The sequence below is a fragment of the Moschus berezovskii genome, chromosome 3 (assembly GCF_049115385.1).
Source record: "Moschus berezovskii isolate FMDL1 chromosome 3, NW_MosBer_1.0, whole genome shotgun sequence".
Taxonomy (NCBI): Eukaryota; Metazoa; Chordata; class Mammalia; order Artiodactyla; family Moschidae; genus Moschus; species Moschus berezovskii.
In genome coordinates, this window is record NC_142462.1 from 23,436,231 (window position 1) to 23,449,949 (window position 13,719).

A 13,719-nucleotide genomic window follows, 5' to 3' on the forward strand; every position below is an offset into this window, starting at 1 on the left:
TGAAATAAACCGGAGACTGAAAGACAAATACTGTATGATTCTACTTATATATGCAAACTAAAGAGGTTAAACCCCTAAAAGTAAAAGAAAGTACAATTGTGGTTGCTAGATGTTTGGGAGTGGAGATATTGGTCAAAGTGTACAAAATTTCAATTTGCAGGATGAATAAGTTCTGGAGGTCTACTGTACAACCATGTGACTATGGTTAATAGTACTGTATTGTGTGTATTTGACATTAGAAAAGTGGTCTTAAAACAATAGCTATACCAAGAGAAAGGGAACATCACACTCTCCACTCAAGTTTACTTGGAAAACTTATTGGAAGGAATTATGTATTAAATTGATGAATAAATAAATTGTTTGATATCATTTTTATAATGAAATATTCTTACTTCATTAAAATTCTGAAATTTGAGGCTGCCTCATGAATAAAAATCACTCAGCCATCTGAGCAAATTAAGGAAAAAGTCGACTGTATTAATGGCGTGTTTGCATCTGCTACTTTTATGAGTGTGAAGGTAGTCGGACAAGAGCAAAAATGGGTGGATCGGACTGACAATGATGAAGTAAATTGCCGGCGAAGTGGAGTATGACAGAGTATAGACCACGGAATCATTATGCCTGAACAGACTTTCATGTGACTGACGAGGAGTGTGTACACTTTGACAAAGATTAGAGCTGACTGCCTTTGAGAAGAAAAAATACACACCTCACTTGACTCTGTTATAGTGACTGTGTGTCATATCAATGATTAAGGAAGATGTGTAGAGGAAGACAGAAGGACTAGTTTTCTCTTGATAAAAATAAATAGCTCTGGATGGAGTGATTATTGTCTGCTAATGTGGATTCCATTGCTTTAACATTTTTCTAGAGGCAGTACAATTGTGTTGGAACCATGGAATCGTCTCCATGTATCTTGTGCAGTTCTAATGAACCCACAGCTAGTGTTGAGCTGAGGTCATGTATGTCCCATTTAATCTTATTTGACACCTGTTATTTTATTACTGTTTCATCCACTTTGTTGTAGACTGGTGATACAGCAGCTTTTTTCTTCAGGTGTCAAATGTCCTGCCTTTGTTACACTTGAAGGCTGGGTGTCAGAAAGTCAGAGCTTTCAGTGTTCTGGGAAATGGAAAAGTCTAACACAATTCCTGCTGTCCTCAGATAGCTGTTTAAAACTTACTTGCTGGCTGAGAATTAGAATCTGAATAACAAGGGTGGGATCCCAAAGTAGATCAACCACTTACTTCTGCCCTGCCTCCACCCATCCTCTTCTGCTCAGTGATGAAGAGAAGATGAACTGGAGGAGTGGAGCGGGTAGAATGGTCCTCAGCAGCAGGGTTGGCCATGGTTATTCCAGTTGTACTTTACCTGCTGAGTGAGATACCTAAGAAATCCAAAGCTGTTCAGAAGGAAGACAGTACTTGCCATGCCACCGACAAATAGGCTCTTTGAATTTCTAATATACATTTTCCCTATCTATTTCATTCTCTGAATTCTTTTGCTTTCTTTTCTTTCATTCAGACTGTGGAGAAACTAAAACAAATAAACAAAAAATATACCCACTGCCTTTTCTGTCAACAGGAAGGAGAGATGCAAAGATGGTGAAGAATCCTACTTACGGTGAGTACCTGACCAAGAAAAAGATTGATTATATACTTGTTTAGTATTCTAGGCACCAAAAATTACATGTCAAGGTGTTGGCAAGAAAAACATCATATGACCTCAGCCACAATTACACTGACACAACATTTTGACCCAAGCTTAGGGCACAGATCCTGACTGTGTACTTATGAGTAAGGGGTCAGAATATGAGAAATTAGAACTGTCCTGGTAAATACAAGTCATGATGTTCATCCTATACACAAAGGTCTATATTTTTTAAAGTAACAAGATTTATCTCTGTTTGGTCTTTGAAAGTAACCAGTGAGCATCTTTCTCAATTTTGTCTTTTTCTTTCTTTTTGACCATCTTCTCCAAAGAATTTCCACTAGAAACTATGACGTATGCAGTAAACATTAGGCCCTGTTTCCTAGATGATATGATGACAGACGTATTTGGAAATTATTGGAAATGTGAGAATTGAGGACACATCTGATCCCTTTGTAGGAAAAAGTTAAACTCTGTTTTATGTGTTATTTGTGATCATGTCACCAAAAGCCAGATGGGTGATATGCGTCGAGGCAAGCAAAAGGGAAAACAAAACAAAAACCAAACAAACACACAAAATAGACAAAAAAAACCCCTTAAAGACAGTCACCTTTGTTTATCTAAGATACAAGACTTACTCCAATGCATAATGATATTTTTTTATGAGATATCTGTTACAAGTTACCTCATAAATGAGCTTCCCAGGTGGCTCAGTGATATAGAACCTGCCTGCCAAGGTTCACAGGAGATGAGGGTTCATTCCCTGGGTTGGGAAAATCCCCTGGAAGAGGGCATGACCCCATACTAGAACCCACTGTAGTGTTCTTGCCTGGAGAATCCCATGGACAGAGGAAACTGGCGGGCTGCAGTCCATGGGGTCACAAAGAGTTGGACATCACTGAACATGCTAACATGACATCATAAATGGAGTCTCATTAAAAAAAAAATCACAGCAATTATCCTGATGGGAGGTGACATAATTTATGGGTTGGTTGAAAAATATAAAACATTGCAGTTTGTTATGAAGTAATTGATAGTGCTCAGGAAAACATAATCTCATTGTTACTGAAAAAGATTGATTTGAAGATTTTTAAAGATATCTTTTAAAAATGAACATAAATTATGGCAATAGGACAGTCAATACAACCTAAAATTACAACTTTAGGTAAAGGAAATGAGACTATTTTTTTAAAAAATGCAGAAAGAGTGATGGTGGATTGTGAGTATTTGTAATATCAGTAAAACTGTAAATACATGGGGAGATATAGAGTGATCAACATAAGAACTTGTATTACTTGTTTTTACAATTACCCTCTCACTGCCCCTTTATAAAAGCTGGCACCTATATACTCTTAGATTTACTCTGTTGCTAATAAGGAAAATATTTAAGGTAAGAAAGAATTTGAAGTAGTGATTTTATTTACTTGAGTTATAGATAAAGACATCAAACATGGAGCTCTTCTTCACTGTTACCTAAATTCCTATTTTCATTGAGGTTTTGGTGATTTTATATGCCTAGTCATTTACTCTTTTTGCAAACCAGAGTTTTTATAACAACTGCTAACTTAAAAAACACTTCTTGCCAAACATTCTTGAAAAACTACATGTATTTACCCATTTTATTCTCTCATCATCCCTATGTTTTATATACTATTTTTATGCCATTTCACAGATGTAGAATTTAATGTTTAGGAGAAATACTGAGTTATTTGTCTGAGGCTTCATAGCAACTCACGTGTGTGATTTTAGAGCTTATGTTTTTAATCAACATCCTGAATATAATTGGCACAGTGCGTTATTTTATTTTCTTGTATTGAACAGCTCTCTTTCCCTTATACACAGTTGGATCATGGTTGGGAGCCCAAGTGGACCTTTTGATTTCATGGGAAACATTCACATTTGAGTGGGCACTGTCCTCTTTATTTTTTCTAACAGTAACTGCTATGGGCTTCGATAGCGTTTTCTCCAAAAGCTTTCTGTTTTTACTCATTGTCACCAAGCATGGCACTTGGGGGAAAAAATAAATACTTATTCGTCTTGTGAGCATATGGTAAGTTTTCTCCATATGTTTAGTCCAATAGGACATTTAGTCCAATAGGACTAAATAGCCTATTGTTTTGACTCCTAACTAATATCTTGACTTATTCAAGAGCTCTGAGTTGTTGTATGCATTTGGCTGCATGGATTTTGCTTTTGTCTTTGGGAGCAAACTAGTTGGAACATTTTGGTATGTCTTTGCGTTGTGTGTCTCTCTCAGCTATGGTGCACTGCCCTTTCCCCAAACAGTTATTCTTTGTCTGACTACATTTTTATTGGCAGCCACAGAAACACCCATTTCATATATGCTGACAGTTGCGTCAGTTCCTTAAATTTAGTCAGTGATCATTAGGGATCCTCCATCATATTTTCAGTTAGCACAAACTCCTAGGGCGTGTGATTTGAACAGTGGAGGCTTCTAGTGTCTTATGATTTACAGAAACATTTGTTGTTTATGAGAGATTAGTTTGACACAAGTAAATCAGCTAACACTTCACTGTATTATTTTGCCACCATTTTTAGTATTGATCTCACAACTTAGTAGAATTCAGAGGTTTGATAACATGTTCTCTTTCTGGGAAGAGAGTGAATTTAGTATTTTATTATATTCTATTTAAATTTAAATACAATAAGTAAATCATAGAGAATTAATATATATCTGTACTAGCTGGAATCCTCGCTTATATTTGGGATTTTGAAGTTTCTGTAAAGCACTGTTTTTCTTTTTTTTTACATATGCTTAACTTCTAATCTCTCAGTTCTAATGAAAACAAAAAATTGTAAATGCTTAAGCCACAGACTTTACTAAATTAGGAAAAGTCTTTATCTATCTATATACACATGCACACATGGACATAGAGCCATCCATGTAATCCTTTTCTTTGTATCTATACATATACCTATGCATATATGGATATGTAAACACATGTGGTACCATATGAAATTATACGTTCCCCCTCTTTGTCTCTTTCACCCCTTCATTTAGAAATGAAACCCCAATGCAGGGTCTTTAAGTGACTGATTGGCTTCATTTTCACTTATGTTATTCAGTTTGCGGGTTTTTAGCAGATACTGTTAGCCAAAGAAAATATAGATGAATTGGAATAGCTTTATAATTAAATAAATTGCAATGCATATAATATATACAATAAGTCATGCTTTTCAGTCTGTGGTGCCCTTTCAATTCTCTGCATGGTATTCCTGTCTAAAAGGCACTAATAGAGACATTCTGATCTTGAAAAGAAAAGTGAGGAAAATCAACATCTAAAACTCAGAAAAGTCCTGGGTAGTAAAAGGTCTTTGTTCTGTGGAGTGTTCCCCACAGAGGAACAGAATTTTCTTTTAGCTTTTACATTTGACTCCCGGGCTCTGAAATATAATAATCAAAGCTCTTTGCTACCTTATGTTGAATCTCCTATACATGAAATCTTTTTATTTAGCAAGAAATGGAATTCTTGCTCCCAAATAATTTGATGAAAGCTTGAGCATTTGCCAGTTAAAAATATCCTTTTTATTATGATGTTACAAGAAGCTCCTAGTAGGCCACTGGGATAATTAGGGAAGACTAGAGTGTATTTAACGAGCTTTCTGGGGTGCATTTCAGAATGTCTTCTATGTTTTCATGTGTTCCTGATAATTTTATCTTTCTTTCTTTAGCTGTTAAGGTATTCTGGTGTTGGAATGTTTAAATTAGAGATTAAAGACAATACTGAAACCTAGAAAAGTCTGACTTTTTCAGACATTTTTTGTAAGGATATGTGAGCCCTCATCCTATATCGGCTGTTTTGGGTCTTATATTCTTCCTCATGGGCAGATTAGTATAAAACAATCAATAGCTCATCTCCACTGAAGAAATGCTTTGCCTTTTCAGGGATTGAACAAACCATTGCCTGGTGGTTAAATGAAAAGAAGAAACATAAGTAAATTCTTTGGAGATTTTTCTGTATTTATTATCATGCACCATGATGGTGTGCCCTAGCTTCTGTGAGCACCGTTGTTGTTAAGTTTCTCAGTCATGTCCAATTCTTTGCAACCCCGTGGATTGCAGCACATCAGGCTTCCCTGTCCTTCACTATTTCCCAGGGTTTGCTCAAACTCATGTCCATTGAGTTGGTGATGCTATCCAGCCGTCTCATCCTCTGTCACCCGCTTCTCCTCCTATCATCAATCTTTCCCAGCATCAGGGTCTTTTCAATGAGTCAGCTCTTCGCATCAGATGGCTAAAGTATCGGAGTTTCAACTTCAGCATCAGTCCTTCCAATGAACATTCAGGATTGATTCCTTTAGGATTGACTGGTTTGATCTTGCTGTCCAAGGGACTCTCATTGGTGCAAGAATTTCAATTTCAAGCTAGGTCTTTCAGGCTAGATTCTTCTCATGTAGATTCTTATACAACTCAATCAAAACTAAAAGAAGTGATACTATCCAGCGAAAGCTTGAATTGGTGGTGGGCTCCATCCACCCTATCAGTGATAGGGTGAAGACAAGGAAGAGGAAGCTTTTATTTTTATTCCTTAATGTGAAAGATAGAACAAAAACAAAAGCACTATAATCCAAGAACTGGTCTGTCATGGAGTCTGAATTTGAGGAGTAGAAACATTTGGTAGGCTTTCCGATCTTGGGGTGATCAGAACAGAATGAGAAAGGCTAACTGGCAGTGAAATGAATATGAATACATACTACTGTGATTATTTCCCTTAACTCATCTAACAGCCACCTGCTGCAGAAACAGTGTAGGTAAGCTGGTGGGTTTAAGGTCCATACATTTCAGTAGCTTCAATAAGTTAAAAAAAAAAAAAAAGAGTGTGGGAAAAAAGCAAGCATCTCTCAGGCTTGTGCAGAAGCTGGATGCCTCAGACCAAGCTCAAGGACCAAATCAGTTTGTATAAGTAAAGTTTTACGGACACAGCTTCACTCATTCTCTTTGTATTATCTATGTGATACACAGAGTATTGCCTATTTTGAAGTTGGCTACAAGGCTTTAAGTACATACGGACAGAGTTGAGTAGTGGCAGCAGAGACTTTATGGATTGCAACAACTAAAGCATTTAGTATTTGGGTCTTTACATAAAATGTTTGCATACACATGCTTTGGCAGCCGTTAGACCACTGCATTCTGATGTATCAGGCAAGTCAGAAGCAAACTCCTAGACTTCCATAGAGGCTACAGCATTTTACATTACCAGCAACAGTATGCAAAGACTTTCATTTCTCCACATTTTCACCAACACCTATCTTTTGTTTTTTGATAATAGTCATTTAAACAATATAAGTTGGTATCTCATGGGGTTTTCATTTGCATTTCTTTGACAATTAATTATTGGGAACATCTTTTCATATACCTCTTGGCCATTTGTATGATTTCTTTAGAGGAATGTCTATTCAGGTACTTTGCTCATTTTTTAGATGTGTTATTTTGGAAGTTTTTGCTGTTGACTTATAGGCGTTCCAAATTACCTTTTCACTTTTAATTTTTTACTGTGCAAAAGCTTCTGTTTTTCCTTCTGTTGTCATATCCAAGAAGCTATTCTCAAGACCAATGTGAAGGAGATTTTTAAGCTTTTAATCCATTTTGAGTTTATTTTTGTGTGCGATATAAGATTTGGGCAATTTTTCTTACTGTTGCAGGCATTAATTTCCTCTTATATGAAATGAAAGGCCTTGATAATATTTCTAAGTCCTCTTCCAGTTATCTATAGTTCTATTCAACTCAGAGACTCTCATGTCTCATCTCTCCATTTCCTGTCTCTTTTATCATTTTCTCTTTAGACCCTGAAGAAGGGAATGGCAACCCATTACAGTATTCTTGCCTCGAGAATCCCAAGGTAGAGGAGCCTGGTGGACTACAGTCCATGGGGTCGCAGAGTTGGATCTGACTGAGAGATAATTCTTACTTACATCCCTGTAGAAAGGCTATTTCTCTGAATGGGATTCTATTTTTGTCTGCGAGTAACAGAATAACTCAGAAAAGTGCCTAAACAAAGGAATTTACTATCTTTCATAATAAGAAAATCAAAAATAGGCAGATCAGAGTTTATGCAGCTGCTTAATATTCAAAAGGATGCAGACTTACTCCTTTCTGCTGTTTCTTCATATGTTACCTTTGACCTAGTAGTGGAGGATCATTACTCTACTTCCATACATCAAATCTGTATTTCAGGCAGGAGCAAGGAGGCAGGAGAAAAATGAGGGCAGATGTTTGCTTAGGATACAAGGACTTAAGCCTCCATATGATTGGCCAGATTTGCTGCATGAATCTTTGCACCACTGAAAGCTGTTTGAACACAGGGAATTCAAATAATTTATCTGGTATTTCTCCAGTAAAGAAGACAAGGGGGAAAGGGCTCAAAAGGATATTGTGATTGAACTGATATACAATACCTATGAAGGTTGCTGCTGCTACTGCTGCTAAGTCACTTCAGTCGTGTCTGACTCTGTGTGACCCCATAGACGGAAGCCTACCAGGCTCCCCCGTCCCTGGGATTCTCCAGGCAAGAACACTGGAGTGGGTTGCCATTTCCTTCTCCAATGTGTGAAAGGGAAAAGTGAAAGTAAAGTCGCTCAGTCGTGTCCGACCCCTAGCAACCCCACGGACTGCAGCCTACCAGGCTCCTCTATCCATGGGATTTTCTAGGCAAGAGTACTGGAGTGGCTTGCTATTGCCTTCTCCGACCTATGAAGGTTAATATTTTGGAAAACGTGACATGTTGATGACAGGAAATTTTTAATTGAGAGGCAGTGAAAAAAGTTATCTTTTAATCTGGTTCTAATCAAAGAAGATTTCGTAGAAGACAAACATGTTGTAGAAGAGCATTAACTGTAGATAATACATTGTCTAAATGATTAATTCAAAACAAAGGAAAATTTTATGTTGCCTGTAGAAGTCTTAGGATTGGATTGGCTAAATAATATTTAAAAGGTGTTTCTACAAGACTTCCCTATTAGCTCAATTGGTAAAGAATCTTCCTGCAATGCAGGAGACCATAGTTTGATTCCTGAATCAGGAAGATCCCCTGGAGAAGGGATAGGATACCCACTCCAGTATGTTTGGGTTTCCCTTGTGGCTCAGCTGGTAAAGAGTCCTCCTGCAATGAAGGAGAACTGAGTTCAATCCCTGGGTTGGGAAGGTACCCTGGAGAAGGGAAATGCTACCCACTCCACTCAGTATTCTGGCCTGGAGAATTCCATGGACTATACAGTCTATGGGGTCCCAAAGAATGGGACAGGACTTTCACTTTCTTCTTTCTATAAAGACAATGTTATCTCAGCTGATGAAAGCAAGCACTTCCAAAAATTGCAATCATTGGGCTCATACAAATACAAAAAACAATGAGATCCAACTCTTCCTCCATCATTATCACACTTACATCTATTTAGAGATACAATATAGCACATTATTATTATCACTATTATTAGTTAAGATTTCTAAATAGCGTAATCTTTAAATTGTTGAAGTGGATATTTTATAACAATTACAATAGTCAGCTGAAAAAGATGGTGGTATTTTGAAGTAAAAATAATTTATAAATGTATAATTTTGATTCCAGTTTCACACTTACATATGGTGCTTCTTTTTAAGTGAAGCAGAATCCTATATTAATATTTAAAGCCTCATTCATAAGAGCTGAACTTGGCTGTTGCCATGAAATGAAAAATATTTGAGTTTCTGTTTCTAAGACAGATACATTCTATGTATTTTATTTCTTTCTGCAGATATTGGGGTCCCTGTGATGAAAGGATAGTTTTTGTGTCTGACATTCATATTGTATTTGGGCATAGACTTTGATTTAATTTCTTTCAGAATCTGATATTAGTCAATCCCCCAAACTCTGAGTAGGAGAGAAAAAGCTCACTTAGGTTAATCTGAATATCTCCTCAGTATTTAAGGAATACTGAGGTTGTATATTGTCACCCTGCTTTTTAAATTATATGCAGAGTACATCATGAGGAACGCTGGGCTGGAAGAAGCACAAGCTGGAATCAAGATTGCTGGGAGAAATATCAATAACCTCAGATATGCAGATGACACCACCCTTATGGCAGAAAGTGAAGAGGAAATAAAAAGCCTCTTGATGAAAGTGAAAGAGGAGGGTGAAAAGGTTGGCTTGAAGCTCAACATTCAGAAAACAAAGATCATGGTATCTGGTCCCATCACTTCATGGGAAATAGATGGGGAAACAGTGGAAACAGTGTCAGACTTTATTTTTTGGGGCTCCAAAATAATTGCAGATGTTATGTGCAGCCATGAAATTAAAAGAGGATTACTCCTTGGAAGGAAAGTTATGACCAACCTTGATAGTATATTAAAAAGCAGAGACATTTCTTTGCCAAACAAGGTCCGTCTAGTCAAGGCAATGGTTTTTCCAGTGGTCATGTATGGATGTGAGAGTTGGACTGTGAAGAAAGATGATTGCTGAAGAATTGATGCTTTTGAACTGTGGTGTTGGAGAAGACTCTTGAGAGTCCCTTGGACTGCAAGGAGATCCAACCAGTCCATTCTGAAGGAGATTGATCCTGGGTGTTCATTGGAAGGACTGATGCTAAAGTTCAAAGTGCAATACTTTGGCCACCTCATGCGATGAGTTGACTCACTGGAAAAGACTCTGATGCTGGGAGGGATTGGGGGTGGGAGGAGAAGGGGACGACAGAGAATGAGATGGCTGGATGGCATCACCGACTCAATGGACATGAGTTTGAGTGAACTCTGGAAGTTGGTGATGGACAGGGAGGCCTGGCGTGCTGTAATTCATGGGGTCGCAAAGAGTTGGACACGACTGAGTGACTGAACTGAACTGAACTGAACTGAGCAGAGAGCAGAAATGGAAGAAACAAATATCGTTAAAAGCAACTCAGCCAATTCTTTTGCCTTTTAAAAATTATAAATATTCACATAGAAGTAAGTAAAATATCCTTAAGTATACAAGCTTTAGTTAAAAAAAAATTCAATAAATATGAAAAAAGTAGAAGTCCTGCAAGCTGTGCTGTTTGCTAAAATGAGGCAACAAGTACAAAGCCATAATTTCTAAATAGCTGAAATCAATCAAAGGAGTGAAATGTGAAATTTGACATTTTTAATAAATTGCACTATTTACCTCAATGCAAGTGGCATAATTGAGTTAAATTAAATAGAGGAAAGAAACAACTGAGCTGTAGCTATACCATGTATTAGTCAGTGTTCAAAGTTTTCTTTAAAATGTATTCAGGATTTGTTAACTTCTGGAATGATAGAAGCTGGATTCTTTTTTTTTTTAATTTTTATTGGATGCTAATTATTTTACAATATTATATTTGTTGGTTTTGCCATACATTGACATGAATCCGCCCCGGGTGTACATGAGTTCCCCCTCCAGAACCCCCTCCCACCTCCCTCCTCCCCTTATCCTCCCTCTGTGTCATCCCCGCATACCAGCCCCGAGCATCCTGTAACATGCATCTACCGTAAACTGGCGATTCATTTCACGTATGATAATATACATGTTTCAATGCCATTCTCCCAAACCATCCCACCCTCACCCTCTCCCACAGAGTCCCAAAGACTGTTCTGTGTCTCTTTTGCTGTCTCGTATACAAGGTTATCATTAGCATCTTTCTAAATTCCATATATATGCGTTAGTATATTGTATTGGTGTTTTTCTTTCTGGCTTACTTCACTCTGTATAATAGGCTCTAGTTTCATCCACCTCATTAGAACTGGTTCAAATGCATTCTTTTAAATGGCTGATATGGCTGGATGGCATCACCGACTCTATGGACATGAATTTGGGTGAACTCCGGGAGTTGGTGATGGACAGGGAGGCCTGGTGTGCTGTGATTCATGGGGTCGCAGAGAGTCGGACACGACTGAGTGACTGAACTGAACTGAACTGAATACTCCATTGTGTATATGTATCAAAGCTTTCTTATCCATTCGTCTGCAGATGGACATCTAGGTTGCTTCCATGTCCTGGCTATTATAAACAGTGCTGCAATGAACATTGGAGTACATGTGTCTCTTTCAATTCTGGTTTCCTCGGTGTGTATGCCCAGGAGTGTGATTGCTGGATCATATGGCAGTTCTATTTCCAGTTTTTTGAGGAATCTCCACACAAAATATACAAGCAGCTCCTGCAGCTCAATTCCAGAAAAATAAATGACCCAATCAAAAAATGGGCCAAAGAACTAAACAGACATTTCTCCAAAGAAGACATAAAGATGGCTAACAAACACATGAAAAAATGCTCAACATCCCTCAATCAGAGAAATGCAAATCAAAACCACAATGAGATACCATTTCACACCAGTCAGAATGGCTGCTATCCAAAAGTCTACATGCAATAAATGCTGGAGAGGATGTGGAGAGAAGGGAACCCTCTTACACTGTTGGTGGGAATGCAAACTAGTACAGCCACTATGGAGAAGCTGGATTCTTTATACAGTAGAGTTTGTCATTCATTTTAAGCTAATGAATTAGGATATCTTTTCCTAAGTCTATACTCCCATGAAAAGAACAGATTACATATATTTAAATGAATAACATTAACACTTTGAAATAATTATGTTTGTGGACAAAATCATCTTGAAAAAAATTACTGTAAGCTAATATTCTGAGAATAGATACATTACTATTTTTTCTAAAACCGTATTCAAGCCCTTAATATCAACATTATTTTAAGTGTGTATTAAAAAGTAGAGAAAAAAATACATCTAAAATGGTCACTTTTTTGTAAATAACGTTTTACTTCAGTGTACAATTAAGAGATATTTTAAAGCCCACACAAAGTAAAAATTAAAAAACAGCACACATGTGCAACTGAAAGCATTTAAGAATAACATAATTATTTCTTTTTTCTTAATTTGAGAAGTTACTAAAGAGCTATTAAACTAAATAATATAAAATGATTGATAATGCAGAGATATGGACCAAGAACAAGCAAACATTCTATCAGGGGAAACACAAAAAATATCAAATAGTGTGAAGTGACATTCATCACATAGTCCAGTTGATTCGAAACATGACTGCTCATTAGAAACATATCTAGGGCTCTGGAGAACAAAAGCAGTATCTGGACATTTGTATTTTTTAAAAAATTCCAAGATAATTCTGATATGCATCTAGGTTTTAAATACTGATTACAGATTTTTCTATTAAATTGTAGTTTAGGAGATAAAGAGTTCTCTTGTTTTTCTGTTGATGCTGGGAAAGGTTGGGGGCGGGAGGAGAAGGGGACGACAGAGAATGAGATGGATGGATGGCTTCTCCGACTCTGTGGACATGAGTTTGAGTGAACTCCGGGAGTTGGTGATGGACAGGGAGGCCTGGCGTTCTGTGATTCATGGGGTCGCGGAGAGTCGGACACGACTGAGCGACTGAACTGAACTGAACTGAACTGAATCATGATGCAATGGTATTAAGAGAGTAATAGTTACATAATCACAATAGTAAAAGATGTTTTATCAGTTTTCACAATCAATAGCCAGACAAAATATAAGATAATTACAATTGCAAGTCAAAATGGAAACATGATTAACCTAACAATATAAAATAATTACATAAAATCTGACACAATTTTGGGGGGGTCAAGCAGAGTTTTGAGGTAACTGGAAGTGTATATGTGCCCATGTTTCCATCTGCCCAGCCAATCTATATCTTTTGGTTTGTGCATTTAATCCATTTACATTCAAGGTAATTATCTATATGTATGATCCTATTACTATTTTCTTAATTGTTTTGGGTTTATTTTCTGTAGGTCTTCCCTTCTTTTATGTTTCCTGCCTAGAGAAGTTCCTTTAGCATTTGTTGTAAAGCTGGTTTGGTGGTGCTGAATTCTCTTAACTCTTGCTTGTCTGGAAAGTTTTTGATTTCTCCATCAACTCTGAATTAGAGTCTTGCTGGGTAGAATATTCAGAGTTATAGTTACTTCTCTTTCATCACTTTATATATATCATGCCATTCCCTTCTAGTTTGTAGATATTCTGTTGAGAAATCCACTAATAGAATGATGGGAGTTCCCTTGTATGTTATTTATTGCTTTTCCCTTGTTGCCTTTAATATTT